The sequence below is a fragment of the Dasypus novemcinctus genome, chromosome 2 (genome assembly GCF_030445035.2).
Source record: "Dasypus novemcinctus isolate mDasNov1 chromosome 2, mDasNov1.1.hap2, whole genome shotgun sequence".
Classification (NCBI taxonomy): Eukaryota; Metazoa; Chordata; class Mammalia; order Cingulata; family Dasypodidae; genus Dasypus; species Dasypus novemcinctus.
Genome location: NC_080674.1, coordinates 156,661,351 through 156,680,938, shown reverse-complemented (window position 1 = coordinate 156,680,938; position 19,588 = coordinate 156,661,351).

Sequence of the window (19,588 nt, the reverse complement as noted above, 5' to 3'; positions counted from 1 at the left end):
CTATTTATAAAGAGACTGTCAACAGGGGCCTGTTCCAACAGCCAGAGGACGCTGGGATCAGATGACCACACACTGCCAATCATGACTGCATGCTTAGACTTCCAGTGATAGATTCTCTATTCATAGCTGGCATTGATATTTTCCTAGGAGACCAGGACAGAGTCTTCCATACCTCCCTTCCAGCAAGGGATGCTAAGCCTTCACAGTGTGAAGCTCTGCAGTGTCCAGCAGGCATTCTCCACAGCATGATCCTCACCTATGTCCTGCCCTTCAGCTGCCTTTTTTAGGAGAATGGCTCTGCCCTGGTGACCTTGCACACATTCATCCCCACAGGCAAAGACTTGCACTGCAGCTATTCTGAGTCTTGAGTGTGTACCAGAAACAAGGACATTCCTCCGTATAACCATAACACAATCATCAAAATCAGGAACTTTACATTAACATGCTATTACCATCTGTGATGGCTGGGCTATTGTATCACCTCAGCCAGGTAATAGTGCCCAGCTGTTTGGTCAAGCAATCACTGGGCTAAATGTAATACAAGGGCATTTATGGACTTCAGTCACCATTGACTTTACTGTAGTGGTAAATTATAAATAGTTGATTACAATTACATCAATCAGGGAGATTGCCATCAACGAGTGATGCTTTACCAATCGGTTGAATGCCTTAAAAGGGGAAGTGATTCCAGCATTGAGTGAGAATTTCCCAGCTCATCTTTGGACAGCCAACGTCTCTCAGAACTCATCAAGGACCTTCACTGGACTTTCACTGGAGCCCCTGGTTGAAGCCTGCCTGTGGAACCTGGACTTGTGCATGCCCATGGTCATATGAGAGAATCTTATAAAATCACATACTATTAAAAGATATCTCTTGTTGATTCTGTTTCCCTAGAGAACCCTGACTAATACACCTTAGATCCCAGTCAACTTTTGTAATTACCTCAGTAATGTCCTTCATAGCAAAAGTAACAAGTTCAGAATCATGCATACAGTGAGTTGTCATGTCTTTTTAGCCTCCATCAGTGTGGAAGTTCCTCAGTCTTTCTTTGACTCTCAAGGCCTTGATATTTTTTTTTAATTACTGATCAATTTTTTTTAGAATGTCACTCAAGTTGCATTTGTGTGATGTTTCCTCATGACTTGATTCAGGTTTGTCAGGAATGCTTTTGGTAGGAAAATCAGAGAGTTGATGCTGTGTTCTTTTCATTGCATCTTATCAGTTGGCATATGATTTGATATGCCCTTTTACTGTCTTATTGTTCATCTGATCACTTGATTGAGGTGGAGTCTGTCAGGCTTCTTTGCTGCACAGTTATTCCTTTTCTTTTGCAATCCACAAATATGGAAGTAACTTTGAAAGTATATAACTATCCCATTCTTTATTAAGCTTTGATTTTGTTTTAAGATCACTGGGGACTTATGGCTTCTACTTTAGTAAATGAATCATAATCTATGACTACTCTTATTCAATATCCAAGTTTGTTCCAAATTTTGCCTGTGAGAGCGCCTTCAAACTTTGCCTTTAGATAAGTTCCCATTATTCTTTTGTACTTCCTTGCTTTCTGGCACAACAAAATGCTCCAGGCTCATCTTCAGCATTCCCTGTGTGGCCTTGGAAAAAGCCATTTCTCTACGGAGTACTACCTGGTTCTCTTGAGTAGAAGAATATGTAGAAGCTGAGATTCAGGCACTGGGTTTGCTCATTTCTACTGAGGTAACCTGTCCCAAGGACCTCTCAGTGTGCACAGCCAGGGAATTTATGTTTGTAAATGCCTCCTCACTCTGCTTGGGCTTTGACTCTCTTGCCGGTCAAGCTGATGTCCTCCTCACCTCACTTCTACTCTGGCCCTTCCACCTGCATGGACACCTCTTCGTGCTGTTCTTACTCTGACCCTCCACACCAGACTGTCCCTGTCTGTGAATGGCCTTCTCCCAATTAGTTCCAACATCCTTGCTAAACCTTCCTTCACATGACTGCTCCCCTCACCTTGCTAGACTCTGCCTCCCCCAAAAAAGCACCCAACATGGGCACCCCACATTTGCATGCTTTCTTTGCCCCACTTGGGCTCTGACTCCCCATGGCCTACTCCCATCCACCCACTGGATATTCTTCTCACTTCTCTTCATTAAATCCACTATCCAATAAAAGAAGTTGCTCTGTTCCTATTCATGTCCAGTCCTTGGTTTACTACCTCCACCCAGTTAGAATGATGATGAAAAAGCAAGAGCACTTGACACGTAACTGGATAAATATTGATTGAGCCCAAACACTTTTATTTATTTATTTATTTTGTTCTCATAGCAAATCCATTTCATCTTTCTAATTTTCAGATTACTCACCTATAAAGAAGGATTGTAAATGTATACTATATATGGTTATGTAAATTAACTGAGATAATGTATTTGCAAACCCTTGGCTTACAGTTAAGTATTGTACAAATGAAAATAATAGTTACCATTGTGTCAGGTCTAAAGGAAATTCAGAATATTCCCCTTAATTTACTCCTTGATCACCAGAAGAGGGATCTGAAGAATATGTTTTAGATCCAATTTCAACAGTTTTTCTTTTTAAGTCAAGAGCAACAACTTTTTTAGTCTCAGAAATCATTTCCAATTCAACAGGTTATGAAAACACAGCTGCAAAAACCTGCTGGAATTATATAAAGCTGATACCCAAATTTTTTTTTAACTCAATTTATACTGCTTTTTAGTCACAGTCAAGACATCCTATTTCGATATGAACACAACACATTGAGACCATTTGCAATCTGGACCTATAATTTAGCTAATGCTGTATAACCAAATACACCACAACTTAGTAGTTTGAAACAACCACAGATTTTTATTTTTCATGATTCCTTGAAAAGTCTGGAGAGTTCTTCTACTTCACTGAATTCAACTGGGGCACTGGGATGTCTAGAAATCCAAAATAGCTGACATTTGGTATTGACTTTGTCTAGGAGCTCAACTGGGATTGACTGCAAGGGACGGTGGTTGTTCATGGGTTGCAGGATACTAGGTTTAGCCTCAGAAGTTCGACAGCATCACTTCTTCCTCATGCTTTTGGTCAAATCAAGTCACAGAACTAGCCCAAATCCACCTGAAAAGGAAAGAGATTCCTTAGATGTAAGCATTGCAAAGAATTTGTAGCCATGTTTAATCTATGACAGATTCACCTTAATAAGAATGACCAGGTTTCTGAAGTAACTTATGAGAAATAGTTAAGGAATTTGGGAACATTAGCCTGAAGATAAGGTGAATTAAGAGGCTCTTAAGACATTGTCAAATATTTGCAGAGTTGTCACAACAAAACCAGCATAGACTTGGATATAGAACAGAATTTGAGAGTTTCAAAACATGAGAGAAAATTATAAAAATGTACAATTTAGTGTTTCCGGATTGAAGCCCACAAATAGAGGCTAACTAATGTCAGATTACTTTAGAAGAGGTTCTTGCAACAGATAAGAGGATGTATTAGACAATATTTATTGTCCTTTCCAGTTCTAAGATCAGATGAGTCCAATGGCTTCCTCAGCTTTTGGCTTAATTCAAGAAGAAAGTAGTTAATCTTGAAACAAAACAAAAACTGCTTTAAAGATGGTTAAGTTTCTCACCTACCATACATAGACTCTATGACTAGGAAAATCTCCAACTCTGTAATTGTTGATACACAAGTTATTTTCCTTATAATTTCCAATATATGAAAGATTTTGTCTATCAAATAAGTGAAACTATAAGTCAAAAGCAAAGTTCCTTGAACCTCAAAAAAGTATATTTAGGTTTTCTTTTAGTAACTTCTGAAATTTTAAAATAACTCTCAACCCCCCCTGACTATTTTGGAGTAAAACAGTCACAGGCCCAGAGCTTTGGGGCCGCTGGATTGACAAACTGGATTAGATTATATCTCCAGGCTCTATAAATCCTATTACTGTACATTTTGTTTCTTCTGAGGTTAAATTATAAGTCTAATCCATGGGAAACCACGATGAATTGTGAAAAATCACAGTGAACAAGAATCAAAATTCTCTCTCAAAATAGTGCACATATGCCCTCCAGTGGTCAGTTCAGAGATTGCATCCCTTCCGACTATAAATCAAACCAAACCAAAAAACCTATCAGACTGCAGAAAATATTTTCTTTGTCATAGTCTAGGGGAAATAAAAATTAACAGCAAAGCAAAAAACAAATAAGACATTTTAAAATCATTTTGTTTCCTTCTGTTCTACTTTATAGATGATAAGTTATCTAAAATAAGTACTCTCTGAAATGTAGCAGAAGGTTTGGAAACTTTTAAATTAGATTTGGGGATAAGTGAAACCAGGGTAGTCAAATAGGCTGAGGCACTTGAAAGTCCCTAGAAGGGTCCAACCCTCAAAGATTTTTAAGATCCCCTAACTATTTAACAGTATATAGGAAGAACTTTCAGGATCAGTCTGCTATGCCAGTTAATAATATATTTAATATGCTAATTAAACAGACATTCTGCTGAACACATTATGCATCAGTATTCAGTCCTTTCTGCACTCCTTAACCCATGGATGCCAAATCCATGACTTCTGTGATATTATCAGCAACACAAATGGGAAACACTGGAAAGGACAGAGATAACACTTGAGAGGAACTTAGAAAGCAGGGCCAATAACAGGGGGCCCAGACCCCAGCAGGATACTTACAATTAACCATAACCCCTCCCTCATCACAACCAAAGGTGTCCCTAAGAGTCTCCAAAGTGAGGGCAACCACTCATCATATTACTTCAGAAGGTCTCACCCAGCAGAGAGCAGAGCATACCTACCAGGCTCCTTTGAATTTGACACCAGAGTCTGTTAATGCATTCCAGATGACAGAAGTTTTTTCAGTTCATATATTAACTATTGGGATCAAATTTTGAAACATGATGAGCAGTATTAAAATGCCATGCTGAAAAAAAGTAGCTAAAAAGAAATAAGATTACATTTATATACAAATATTATTCAGATAAGCATAGCGCTGGCCTAATACCTTTAAGCATTTATTTGACCCCAAACGTATTACCACTTCTTGTTGAATTATTAAGATCTATCTATTAACATTACTTTCTCTTATAACTTCCTGCCCTGAAACCTTCTCCTTCCATGGCTTCCTGCTGCAGGGTAGAAGAGAAGTCAACACACATCTAAGTATTAATAAAATTGTTTTGTTTTTTAAGATTTCTAGGTGAGAATTCAAGTTAAAGATACATGATCAGAAAGAAGCTCTCTGACCCTCAATTTTCTCATCTACCAGTGTCGCCTGAGGATAGCCTTTGCAAATTCTAATTTATATCCTGATAAAGGCAATTATTTAAACCAAGTAATAATACCACACATTGTATTAGCTTTCTGATTGCCATCACAAAAGTCTTTATACTCAGCTTATACCTGAAGTAAAGTGATTTCAATGAGGTTAAACTCATTTTACAACTGAGTCTCAACGTTGAAACTCAAAAAACCAGTCCTTTGAAGTTCAATGATTTTGTTACCATCTGTGATCAGGCAGTCAACACTCCCATCTCCATATGATATTCTCTGAACTATTCTTTCAAAATCTCATCATTAGATGCAAAGTACAGGGCAGCAGAGGGGTTAAGGCTGCTCTATAGGGAAGCAGACTTGGCTCAATGGATAGAGCTTCCGCCTACCACATGGCAGATCTGTGGTTCAAACCCAGGACCTCCTTGACCCGTGTGGACCTGGCCCATGCACAGTGCTGATGTACACAAGGAGTGCCGTGCCATGCAGGGGTGTCCTCTGCATAGGGGAGATCCATGAGCAAGGAGTGCACCCTGTAAGGAGAGCCGCCCAGCACAAAAGAAAGTGCAGCCTGCCCAGGAGTGGCACCACACACAAGGAGAGCTGATACAGCAAGATAACGCAACAAAAAGAGACACAGATTCCCGTGCCGCTGATAAGAATAGAAGCGGACACAGAAGAACACACAGTGAATGAACACAGAGAGCAGGCAACTGGAGGGAGGGGGGAAGGGAGAGAAATTTTTTTTTAAATCTTTAAAAAAAAAAAGGCTGCTCTATAGTAAGCACTCCATAATATTAGCTGTTACTGTTACTAGTATTATCAAGCTTTATGATGCTGATGTATTATTATATATGTACATATATATATATTTGTTAAAAGATCTTAGACATAATTTCATCAGGGATAAAGTTATAATTTCTAAAAGTTTCACTTGCCTGGACCAATGGCCCACTGAACTTCAAGTCTCAAAGGAGTAAAAAATATTCTTGTCCTGAGCTTTCATCCTAAAAGACTTAGTCTCTTAGACAAACCTTAGTACATGTTCCCAAGTTCTTCTCTTTTCCATTGTATTATTTAGGTTTTTGCCACAGAACTTTTTCCAGTCTGACAGCAAGCACCAGAACCTCAAAATCCTGTAGCCTGTCTAGAACCAAAATCTCAAAGAAAATCAGGGAGAAGTAGAGTGCCTGGCTAGTCAAGGTGAGTGTGTAAGGCTCCACTGAAAGGAGGCGTGGGCCAATGGTTGTCTGGGAGTGGACATTTGGGGAGATGCTGGGTGGGAAGTTGGGTAGACATTGTCCATTAGCAGATTGGTGGATAAAGTGAGGGCAGAAATGGAGGAAGGATTCTGCTTTGTATAGTGTTTTGTATTTTATAATTCATAATCATGTATAACATTTCATTGAATCTTTGTCTATTATCAACATTATAGTAAGTAAACACATGTTTATGGAAAGAAGACTATATATCAAGTATGTGGGATAAAACAACAACAATAATAATGATAGTAAAAATATTAACAAAAATAACTGACATTCTTGAGTGATAGTCTGAAGATTATAAAAATATTCAAGTGTTATTGTTTTGTTTTTTATATTTAAATTGTAATTAGAATTTTTTTTGGTTTAAAAAAATTTTTTTTACTTAGAGGAATTGTAGAATTCATGTAGAAAACAGTGTTCTCAGAATGGGAACACTTATCCACTGCTGGTGGAAATGCAGAATGGTGCAAACATTATGGAGGACAGTCTGGCATTTCCTCAGGAAGCTAACTACGGAACTGGCATATGATCCAGCATTCCCACCACTTGGTATATACCCAGAAGAACTGAAAGCTGGACAATGTTCAGATATATGCAGGCTAATGTTCACAGCAGCATTATTCACTATTGCCAAAAGTTGGAAGCAACCCAAATGTCTATCAACAGATGAATGGATAAGCAAACTCTGGTATATACATACATGGAATATTACTCAGCTGTAAGAAGGAATACAGTACAAACACATGGGCTAACATGGATGAACCTTGACATTATGTTGAGTGAAGCAAGCCAGGCACTGAAGGCCAAATATTGTATGACCTCACTGATATGAATTAAGCAAACTGAGCAGACAAACAGAGCTAGAGTCTGGTAAATTGTTTTACAGGAGGCAGAAAGGGAATAGAGGGTTTTAAGCCAATGCCCATATGGGCAAAATCTATGATAAGGTGGAAGAGTGTAGTTGTGCCAAGGAGAAGCACTGACAGTGGTGCCATGATGCTGTTGGGTTGGGTGGTGCTGGCCTGTGAGGGGCATAGGGTGGAAGAGGGGGTTGTATTGGCTATGGAACTGGGCTGGGGGTAGTCAGGGGAATGAGCAGATGAACTCTGGGGATTTACAGGTATGTGGTTGAAACTACACTGTTGGCAATGGGTTTTTTTGGCTAGTACAGCAGGGAAGGGTTAATGGTTTAGAGTGTTGGATGTGCAGGCATGTGGGACAGGTTGCACCTGGGGCAGGTTTCTAGGGAGTGTGTGAGTGTTCTTCCTATCATAGTGCATTGTATCAGTTGGCGGAGACCCACACAATGAACAGGAAGGTGTTGGACTCCCATTCTGGAGAGTCCTGTTATGTTCTCAAATAGAGGGGCAGGCGTCTCTTGAGAGCATGGGCAGTTCCTAATAGGAGAATACAGACCAGTACATCAAGCACTCAATGTTGTTCCAAGTAACTATAAATCTTGTTCTTCAAGTTGTTAATCTTGTTGGTACCATGGGTCCCAAGGGAAGGGGAAGGAAGGAATAGAATAGATGGAACATGGGGAATTTTGGGGGTGTTGCAATTGTTCTACATGATCTTGCAATGATGGATACAGGCCATGTTAATTTGTCAAAATTAATAAAAGTGTATGTTCCAAAATGTAAACCATAATGTAAGTCACTGACCTTGATTAGTAGCAATACTTCAATATTTGTACATCAATTGTAACAACTGTACCATCCACATGTAAAATGTTTTTAATAGGGGGAAGAGGAAAAAGGTTTGGATCTTGGCTATATGGGAATCCCCTATATTCTGCACATGACTTTTCTATAACCTAAAGCTTCTATGAAGAAAAAATGAAAAAAATAAGACACTAGGGAAATAAATGGAAGAAAATGTCACTGTATATATACAAGACAACAGATCTTACAGTGATGAAAGACATAATGCCAATATTTTTTTTAAATTTATTTTTTATTATTTCTTTTATGATTTCAAATTCTTTTTAATTTTTTTGTGTTTTATTTGTCATTTTTAAAACTATCATTATTTTGTTTTCTTATTAATTTTATTCAGTTATTTTGTTGGCATCATTTTTGGATCACAGAAGGGTTACAACTGTGGCAAGGGAGGATCTTTGGTGGAAGGTGTCAGTGATGGGGGATGCAAGGGAGGAGGTTCACCTGGGGCATACCTATAAGTCATATGAATGAGTTCAAGTGTTCATGGGGCCCTATCACTGTGGGTGGAGATCCACACAATAACTGAAAGAATACACAATTTCATCCTGGGGAGCTCTGCCATGTTCTTAATGGGACAGCAAAAATCCCCCAAGTACAGGGACAGGGACTAATGAAGGAGGATGGACTACTGATGGGCCCTTGGTATTGATGATTGTAATTATGCACCTTTTCTTTTAAAATTGAAACTTAGTCTAGTATCATAGGTTGCCTAAGAGTTACCTTCTAAGAGCCTCCATGTTGCTCAAATGTGGCCTCTCTCTAAGCCAAATTCAGCATATAAATGCATTATCTCCCCCTGCCCAGCATGGGGCATGACTCTCAGAGATGAGCCTCCCTGGCACCAAGGGATTCCTACCAAGTACCAACTAGCAATGCAACTGGAAAAAGACCTTAACCCAAAGGGGGAAAGGGCAAAGACAAATGAGTTTATATGGATGAATCTTCAAAGTGAGTTGGGAGGTCATCCCAGAGGTTATGCTTATGCACATCTCAGAATGATTACATTGACTACCACAGTAAATATTGCCTCAACTAGTGGGGCTACTGAGGTCTCTGGAGACATCCAGACAGAGTAGGCAGGGCTGACAGGTCAGGAATCTGATGCCCTGCCAGTGGAACCTACTTTGGAAGTTAGGCTCCCCAGGGTGACAGAGTTGGACTCAGTCATGATATTCCTACACATGGCTCCTCTACCACTTCTATTTGAACATATAGTTAGTACTAGAGTTGATAGGTTTATGCCCAAGAGACTTAAATCCTTGAGCTTTCCACGTGCCACTTGGGCCCTGAATCTCAACAGAATTGCAAAACCTACTCTCCAGTTCATTGGACTCACCCAGTACAACTAACAAGGAAATGATGATGGACAATGAACGTCCCAAAGAATAGAGAGTTAACAGCAAGCGGGATAGTCCCATCATTCTGCCCCATGGATATAAGCCCCCTCTCAATTAGAGGCAGAGTGGGAATCACCATCCCAGAATCCTCAGGATTGGGGAATGAATGATGGACTAGAGTAGACTTGCTGTTATTCCACTATAGATTTATTGTTATTCTAGCGATGGAAGAACTTTTATAATTGATGTGGAAACAGTGGCCTCCAGAGGTTCTGAGGGGAGGGAGAGGGACAAATAGGTGTAATATGGGGACAATTTTAGGGACTTGGGAATTGTGCTGAATGACACTGCAATGACTGATACAGGCCATTATATATCTTGTCATAACTTACAAAATTGTGTGGGAGAGAGTATTAACTTTAATTTAAAAAGTGCAAAAAAAAAAGAATGACACTGAGTCTTGACATTGGTGACAATATGGATGCTAAATGCTAGAATTGTGAATAGTTTTATTTTTTTTAAGTTTAAGATTGAGTTAAAATTTTAATACAGTAAAATTCAACTTTAAATAATTTATTTTAAATTTTATATTCATTATTATAATTTACATTTTATTTATACTTTTTGTTTAATAGATGATTGCAAATATTTTAGAAGAAAATAACTTTTTGATGTAATATATACTCTTTTAATATAATTTCATTTCACTTTGAATCCTTAATATCATTACTTTCAGTTGTACGTAAATTATGTGAAAATCTTGATTATAGCAATATACCTAGTGATCTCACTGAAATAAAGGCAATTTTATAATAAAAAAATAAACTATAATGTAAACTGTTATCCACACAGTGACAATGCTCACTCAGTATGTGTTCATCAATTGTAACAAATGTGCCATACTAATGAAGGATGAGTTAATGTGGGAAAGTGTGGGACTAGTAGGGAGTGGGGCATTTTTATGTAACATTTATGTAATCTAAGTATCTTAAAAAATTTTTTTTAAGTATTAAGATAAAGGAAATAGTGTTCTCAAATACCATCCTTCATTTTTAACACTTTGCATTAGTGTGATACATTTGTTACAACTGTTGAAAGACTATTTTAAAGCAATATTATTGAACTATGAATTATATTATTATATCATAAAGCATATAATCCATCCAAAGTGTTCTCTCAATGGTATTTGGTATAATCACAGAGTTGTGCATTCATCACTTCAATCAATATTAGAGAGTTTTCATTACTCCAATAATAATAATAATAATAAACAAAAATAATAATAAACTACCTCTCAATGTCTCTATCATTCGTCTTTCACACATAGAGGCTATTCTGTTTCCATCTCTAATATTTGTATATATATTTTGTACAGATGGAGTCAAACAATCTGTTGTGCCTTCTGTCTAGTTTCTTTCACTTAACATATTTCCATTTTTACCTTTAATGGAAGATTATTAATATATTACTATACACTACAGTCCATAGTTTGCTTTGGTTGTACTTTTGTGTGATGTTTATGTCTTGTACATTAATGTACATTTGTTCTATTTCAAAGAAAAAGTCATATATTACCCATACTCATATTTCTCATGAGGTTTTACTATGTTTTACAGTCCCATGTTACATTTTTTAGCTTTCTGTCTAGTAATATACATGACCTTAGATTTTCACTTTCAACCACTATCATACCCGTATATTAGCACTGCTAGTTACAAACACTATGATGTACTTTCACCATTTCTGTACATTTCCAAAGATTTTCAAACAACCTTTTTACCAATTCTGCACAGATTAAATCTCAGCTTTCCATTCTTTAATCTTGTTCTATTTTCTGGTGTCCTATATTCTTATTATTAACTTCATGAGTTTATACAATATATTTAGTTCATAATAGCACAATCATACAGTATTTGTCCTTCTGTGTCTGGCTTGCTTCACTCAATGTAATATCCTCCAGGTTCATCCATGTTGTCTTATGCTTCATAAATTCATTTCTTCTTACAGCTGCATAATATTCCATCATGTGTATGCACCATAATTTGTTTATCCATTCATCAGTTAATGGACACCTGGGTTGTTTCCCTCTTTTGGCAATTATAAATAACTCCACTGTAAACATCAGTGTGCAGATGTCTGTTCATGTCACTACTCTTGGGTCTTCTGGGTATATGCCCAGTAGTGGTATTCCTGGGTCATATGGAAAATCTATATTCAGCTTCCTTAGTATATGTCAAATGATCCTCCACAGTAGCTGTATACCATTCTATATTCCCATCAACAGTGAATAAGCATTCCTATTTCTCCACATCCTCAACACTTAGATTTTTCTCTTTTTAATAGTGACCACTCTTATAAGCGTGAAATGATATCTCAATGTAGCTTTGATTTGCATTTCCTAAATGCTAGTGATGGTGAACATTTTTTTCATGTGTTTTTTCACCGTTTTTATTTCTTCTTTGGACAAAATGTCTACTCAAGTCTTTTGCCCATTTTTACCAGGTCGTTTGTCTTTTTATTGCTGAACTATGGAATCACTTATATATCATGGATAGTAAGTACTTATCAAATATGTGATTTCCAAATATTTTCTCCCATTGAATCAGCTGCCTTTCTACACTTTTGGGTGTAAAGTTTAAGAAACCATCACCTACTACAAGATCTTGAAGATGTTTTCCTACATATTCTTCTAGAAGTTTTCTGGTCCTTCTTTTATATTTAGGTCTTTGATCCATTTTGAGCTGATTTTGTATAGGCAGTGATATAGGGGTCTTCTTTCATTCTTTTGGTTATAGATATCCAGTTCTCCCAGCAGCATTTGTTGAAGAGACTGTTTTGTCCCAGTAATGTGTGCTTGGTAGGTTTGTCAAAAACAAATTGGCTGAGATGAGAGTCTGTTTCTGAACTCTTAATTCTATTCCATTGATCAATGTATCTATCTTTATGACAATACCATGCTCTTTTGATCACTGAAACTTTGTAATATGTTTCAAAGAAAGGCAGTGAGAATCCTTCCATGACAGTTTTTTTTTTTTTTAGGATGTTTCTGGAGATTCAGATGCCCTTTCTCTTCCAAATAAATTTGGTATTTGCCTTTTCTATTTCTGTTGGAATTTGATTGGTATTGAATTGAATCTATAAAAGTTTGGATAAGATTGATGTCTTCATGAAATTTAATCTTCCAATCCATGAATATGGAATTTGATTAGGTCTTCACTGATTTCCTTTAACAGTGTTTTGCAGTTTTCTGAATACAGGTCCTGTACTTCTTTGGTTAAATTGAATCCTAGGTATTTGAGTATTTTTTGTTACTATTGTAAATGGAAATTTTTTTCCTGATTTCCTCCTCGGATTGTTCAATACTGTTGTACAGAAACATTACCAATTTTTGTGTGTTGATCTTGTATCCTACCACTTTGCCAAACTTGTATACTATCTCAAGAATCTGTGTCATAGACATTTCAGAATTTTCGAAATATAGGATAATGTCACCCGAGAATAGTGAGTTTTGTTTCAACTTTTCCTATCTGAGTGTCTTCTCCTCCTTCTCCTTCTCCTTCTCCTTCTCCTTCTCCTTCTCCTTCTCCTTCTCCTTCTTCTTCTTTTTCTTGTCTAATTGATCTAACTAGAACTAGTAATATGATGTTGCATAAGTGGTGACAGTGGGCATACTTGTCTTGTTCCCAATCCTAGAGGGAAAGCATTCAACTTTCCCCATTGAGGAAGATGTTGGCTGTGGGTTTTTCATACATTCCCTTTATCATATTGAGAAACATTCCTTCTATTCTGATATTTCAAAACGTTTTTTAATAAGAACAGATGCTGGATTTTGTCTAATGCTTTTTCTGCATCCATTGACAAAATCATGTGTGTTTCTTTTGCATCAATTTGCTAATGTGATATATTATGTTAATTGATTTTCTTGTGTTGAATCATCCTTGTATACCAGGAATAAATCCCACTTGATAGTGGGGTATCATTCCTTTGATACGATGTTGGATTTTATTTTTTTTAAGATTTATTTATTTATTTCTCTCCCCTTCCCCCGCTCCCACCCCAGTTTTCTGTTTCTGTGTCTATTTGCTGCATGTTCTTCTTTGTCCGCTTCTGTTGTTGTCAGTAGCACGGGAATCTGTGCATCATCTTGTTGTGTTGTGTTGTGCCAGCTCTCTGTGTGGGCAGTGCCATTCTTGGGCAGGCTGCTCTTTCTTTTGCACTGGGCGGCTCTCCTTATGGAGAGCACTCCTTGCGCATGGGGCTCCCCTACACGGGGACACCCTTGCATGGCAGGGCACTCCTTGTGTGCATCAGCACTGTGCATGGGCCAGCTCCACACGGGTCAAGGAGGCCCGGGGTTTGAACCATGGACCTCCCATGTGGTAGATGGACACCCTTACCACTGGGCCAAGTCCGCTTCCCAGATGTTGGATTTTAGACGAAAATATTTTGTTGAAAATTTTTGCATCTATGTTCATTAGAGAGATTAATCTTCAATTTTCTTGCAGTATCATTATCTGGCTTTGGTATTAGGGTGATGTTGGCTTCACAAAATGTGTTGGGTAATTTTCCCTACTCTTCAGTTTTTTGGAAGACTTTAAGCAGAATTGGAATTAATTAGTCTTGAAATGCTTATTAGAATTCACCTGTGCAGTCATCTGATCATGGACTTTTTCTTTGTTGGGAGATTTGTGATGACTTAATTACATCTCTTTAAATGAGATTGATTTGTTGAATTATTGTATTTCTCATAGACTCATGTAGGTTGTTTGTGCATTTCTAAGAATTTGTGCATGTCATCTATGCTGTCTGGATTGTTGGCAAACAGTTTCTTAAAATATTCTCTTATGATCCATTTATTCCTGTAGGGCCAGTCAAAACTTCCTCCCTTTCATTTCTGATTTTATTTGCATCTTCTTTCTTTTGTCTTCTTTGTTAGTCTAGCTAAGTGTTTGTCAAATTTATTGATCTTCTCAAAAGACTGATTTTCTCTATCATTTTTGTTCTCAATTTCACTTATTTCTACTCTAATCTTTATTTCTTTCCTTCTGCTTGCTTTGGAATTGAATCGTTATTCTTTTTCTAGTTCCTCTAGGTGTTCAGTTAGGTCTTTGATTTTAGTTCTTCTCTTTTTAATACAGGCAATTAGGGCTATAAATTTCCCTTAGCACTGTCTTCACTTTATGCCACAAGTTTTTATAAGTTGTGTTCTCATTTTCATTCACCTCAATGTATTTATTAGTTTCTCTTACAACTTCTTCCTTGACACTCTGATTGTTTAGTAGGGTGTTGTTAGCTTCCACATATTTTTAATTTTCCCTTTTCACATCTATTATTGCTTTCCAGCTTTATTCCATTACGGTCTGAGAAGATGCTTTGTATAATTTCAGTCTTATTATATTTATTGAAACCTGCCTTGTGACACAAAATGTGGTCTCTCCTAGAGAAAGATCCTTGAGCATTTGAGAGGAATGTATAACCCACTGATTTGGGATGCAACCTTCCGCATATATCTGTTAGGTCTAGCTTGTTTATCATATTATTCAAGTCTCTGTTTCCTTGTTGATTTTCTGTCCAGTTGTTCTGTTTAGTGATGTGAGTGGTGTGTTGAAGTTTCCAACTATTATGGTAGAGATTTCTATTTCTCCCTTCAATTTTGCCAGAGTTTGCTTCAAGTATTTTGGGGCACCCTGGTTAGGTTCATAGATATTTATGACTGTTATTTCTTCCTAGTAGATTGTTGCTTTTATTAGTATATAATGGTCTTCTGCATCTCTTATACCTTTTTTGTATTTAAAGTCTGTTTTGTCTGATATTAGTATAGCTACATCTGCTCTTTTTTGGTTGCTATTTGCGTGGAATATCTTTTTTGAACCTTCACTTTCAGGTGTTTTGTATTCCTGGGTCTATGGTGAGTCTCTTGTAGCCAGCATATGGATGGTTCATATTTTTTTATCCATTTTGTCAGCCTATATCTTTTGATTGGGAAGTTTAATTCATTCACATTCAATAATATTATGATCAATGCATTAATTACTTCCATGATTTTATCCTTTTGCTTTCATATGTCATATATTATTTTCAGCTGTCTTTTTTACTGTTTTGATTATCCTTTCTACTGGTCCTCTCCTCTACATTCTTCTCAAAGCCTCTCTCTCCTGTCTTATTCTTTCAGGTTGTAAGGTTTCCTGCAAAGGCAGATTATTTTTTTACCAACTCTCCTACTTTCTATTTGTGAGTACTTTAACCTCACCTTCATGTTTGAAGTACAGTTTTGCTGGATAAAGAACTCATGGCCAGCAATTTTTCTCTTTCAGTATCCTAATTTTATCAAACAACTGTCTTATTTCCTCCATGGTTTCTGATGAGATATCTGGACTAAGTCTTACTGGGTGTCCCTTGTATGTGATGGTTTGCTTTTTCCTTACTGTTCTCAGAATTTTCTCTTTGCTGTTGGAGTTTGACATTCTGTGTGGTATATGTCTTAGAGTAGTTGTATTTGGATTTATTCTGATTGGAGTATGCTATACTTCTTGGACATGTAAATTCATTTCTTTTGTGAGAGTTGGGAAATATTCAGCCATTATTTCCTCACATACACTTTCTGCCCTTTTTCCCTTCTCTTCTCCTTCTGTAACTCCCATGACATGTATGTTGTTGTGCTTTGAGTTTTCATTCAACTCCCTTATCCCCTGCTCAACGTTTTCCATTCTTTTTTCTTTCTATTGTTCTCCCTCTTTAATTTCAGCTGTTCTGTCTTCTGCATTGCTTATTCTTTCTTCTGTCATTTTGAATCTGAGAGTTTGTCCCTAATGTGTTGTTGATCTCATTTATTGTGTTTTTCATTCTCATAAGCTCTTATTTTTCTATTCAGGTTTCCAAATTTTTGTGCTCACCCAATATCTTCTTGATGTCCTTTATCTCTTTAGGCATATTGTCTTACAAATAATTGATTTGATTTAGGAGATTTTTATGAACCTTGATTAGTTGTCGCAAATCCTGTATCTCATCTGGGGATTTGATATACTCCTTTGCTTGAGGCATATCTTCTTTGATCTTAGCATGGCTTGTAATTTTTTGCTGATCCTAGGCATCTATTTTGATGGTGATTTTACTCTGTTGCTCACTTTCTCTCTCTTGTGTAAGGTTTTAGTGGCAGGAGGCTGTGTGTTATTGCTGTTCTTGATTCTTGGTTCAAACTGTTCTAGCTCTTTAGGATTGTACCTTTTTAGTTGCTCAAATCCAGGATATGGACCCAGTAATGGATTGCTGGGCCCTCTTCTAAGGGCCTTGGGGATGGAAGCTGTAATGCCTCAAAAAATCTCTTCTATTTATTTACTTTCCTTTTGGGCATACAATTCCCTGGTCTTTCTGCAGGTGGCATTTTTTAGCAGATCTGGAAGCTCAATCCCTGGTTGGAATGTGTTTGCTGTAACCACAATGGAACAATGTGACAGAGGATCCTGCCTCAAGACTATTCAGCCTCACAAATCAAATTTTCTCAGAAGATGTTCTCTTTCCTTTGCCAGCAGCCCCCTCCCTTTTCATCAGTAAGAAATAATTCCACTCCCCTCTGTGTCCTCAACAACCAGTTCTGGTCAGGAGGGAGGGTATTTGAAAGGGTTGGATTTTTTCAGTCCTCTGCCAGCTTCCAGGGCAAACTATGGTGAGGTCTCACCTGGCCTGTTATTGTTCATGGGCACAGCAGACCAAATTTGTTGGCCAAACCTGAATCAGCCTTAATTTATTATTTCTTCAGTGATTTTCATGTGATTTTGAGATCCAGAAGAAATAAATGGGTATAATTAGTTTTTTTGGAACTGGAAATTTGGGGATCTTTTAAAAAACAGACGCCATGAGTCCACATTCTAGAGATTCTGATTCAATAGATCCAAAGTGATGCCAAAGTATTTGTATTTCTTTCACTGTCAGTTTTGAAGCTGAGAAAAATGTTGAAATCAAGGCATTATTAGACAACATTTCCTTCCCAAAGACTGACTGCTGGCAATCTTAGACAGCTCTGTCACAAGGCAAGGCACAGGGTGGCATCTGCTGGTCTCTCCCTTCTCTTCCAGGTTTTATTGCTTTCAACTTCTTGCTTGCATGGCTTTGAAAGACTATTCTAATTGTTCTATTAATCATAGCCCACAGTTTAGGGTATATTTTTTTCCACAGACCACACTATTATTAAAACCTTGCATTACTGTGTTACATTTGTTATAATTCATGAAAGAACATTTTTATACTTGTAATATTAATGACTCAGTACATGGTTTACAATAGAGTTCACTGTGTTGTACAGTCCTATGTTGTATCTTTTAATTGTTATTCTGTTAACATATATGACTTAAACCCCTTTTAACCACATTCACATATATAATTCAGTGCTGTTAATTACACTCACAATAATGTGCTACCACTACTACCACCCATTTCCAAAAATTTACAGTCAAATCAAGTAGATGTTGAGCTAATTTTCATGTGTTTTTTTTTAGCTATTTGCATATCCTCTTTGGAGAAATGTCTATTCAAGAATTTTGCCCATTTTTTAATTGGGTTGTTTATCTTTTTATTGTTGAGTGTAGGATTTCTTTGTATATTCTGGATATTAAACCCATATCAGATATGTGGTTTCAGATATTTTCTCGCACTGAGTAGGTTTTCTTTTCCCTTTTGTGATAAAGTCCTTTGAGGCACAAAATTTTTAATTTTCCAAAGGTCCTATTGATCCATTTTTTTTTTCTTTTCTTGCCTGTGCTTTTGGTATAAAGTTAAGAAACCATTTCCTAAGACAAGATCCTTCCTTACATTTTCTTGTAGGAGTTTTATAGTCATGGCTATTATATTTACCTCTTTGATCCATTTTGAGTTAATTTTTTAATATGGTGTGAGATTGGGATCTTCTTTCATTCTTTGGAATATGTATAGTCAGTTCTCCCAGCACCCCTTGTTGAAAGACTACTGTTTTCGAATTCAGTGGACTTGGCAACCTTGTCAAAAATCAATTGGTCATGGATGTGAGAGTCTATCTACTCTCAATTTGATTCCATTGGTCACTTAGACCTATTTTTTAATCCCAGTTCTAATAGTGTGGCCTCAGGCAAGCTAGATACTTTACCTATATCACCTTGGTTTTCTCATCTGTTAAATAAGGATAATAACAGTCTTTAATGTGTTTCTGTTGGTTCAAATGAATTCTGTAATGTTTGGCACAGTACTTGGCACATAATGAGTACTCAGAACATGGTAGTTTTTATTACTGTTGGTGTTTTTATTATGATTTATTTTTTGTTTTGCTTTTTTTTTTTAATAAAGTTTTTTTTTTAATTTAATTCCTCTCCCCTCCCCTGGTTGTCTGTTTTCTGTGTCTTTTTGCTGCGTCTTGTTTCTTTGTCCGCTTCTGTTGTCGTCAGCAACACGGGAAGTGTGGGCGGCGCCATTCCTTGGCAGGCTGCTCCCTCCTTCGCGCTGGGCGGCTCTCCTTATGGGTGCACTCCTTGCGCGTGGGGCTCCCCTATGTGGGGGACACCCCTGTGTGGCACGGCACTCCTTGCGCGCATCAGCACTGCACATGGGCCAGCTCCACATGGGTCAAGGAGGCCCAGGGTTATGAACCGCGGACCTCCCATGTGGTAGACGGACGCCCTAACCACTGGGCCAAAGTCCGTTTCCCTATTTTTTGTTTTGCTGTTACGATTTACTGAACAGCAGTTACCTTTGCCTTCCTAGGCTAAAGAAGTACCAGTAACACAAGCATCTCTCCAGTTCTTCTACCAAGTATCTTCATGCCCATGAAAATAGACTTTTTTTCTAAACTCAGTACACGTGATGGCTTACCTTTGATAAATCTTAACCAGCAGCTTCGGAGACTAACAGTGCCTAAGCACCATTCTTTCCTCAACTCTGATAAAGTCCATATTTAGGGCATAAAAGAGTGGAGAGGAAAAACATATTTAATCCAAAATCTATAAAACCTTTCAAATTTTGCAATTT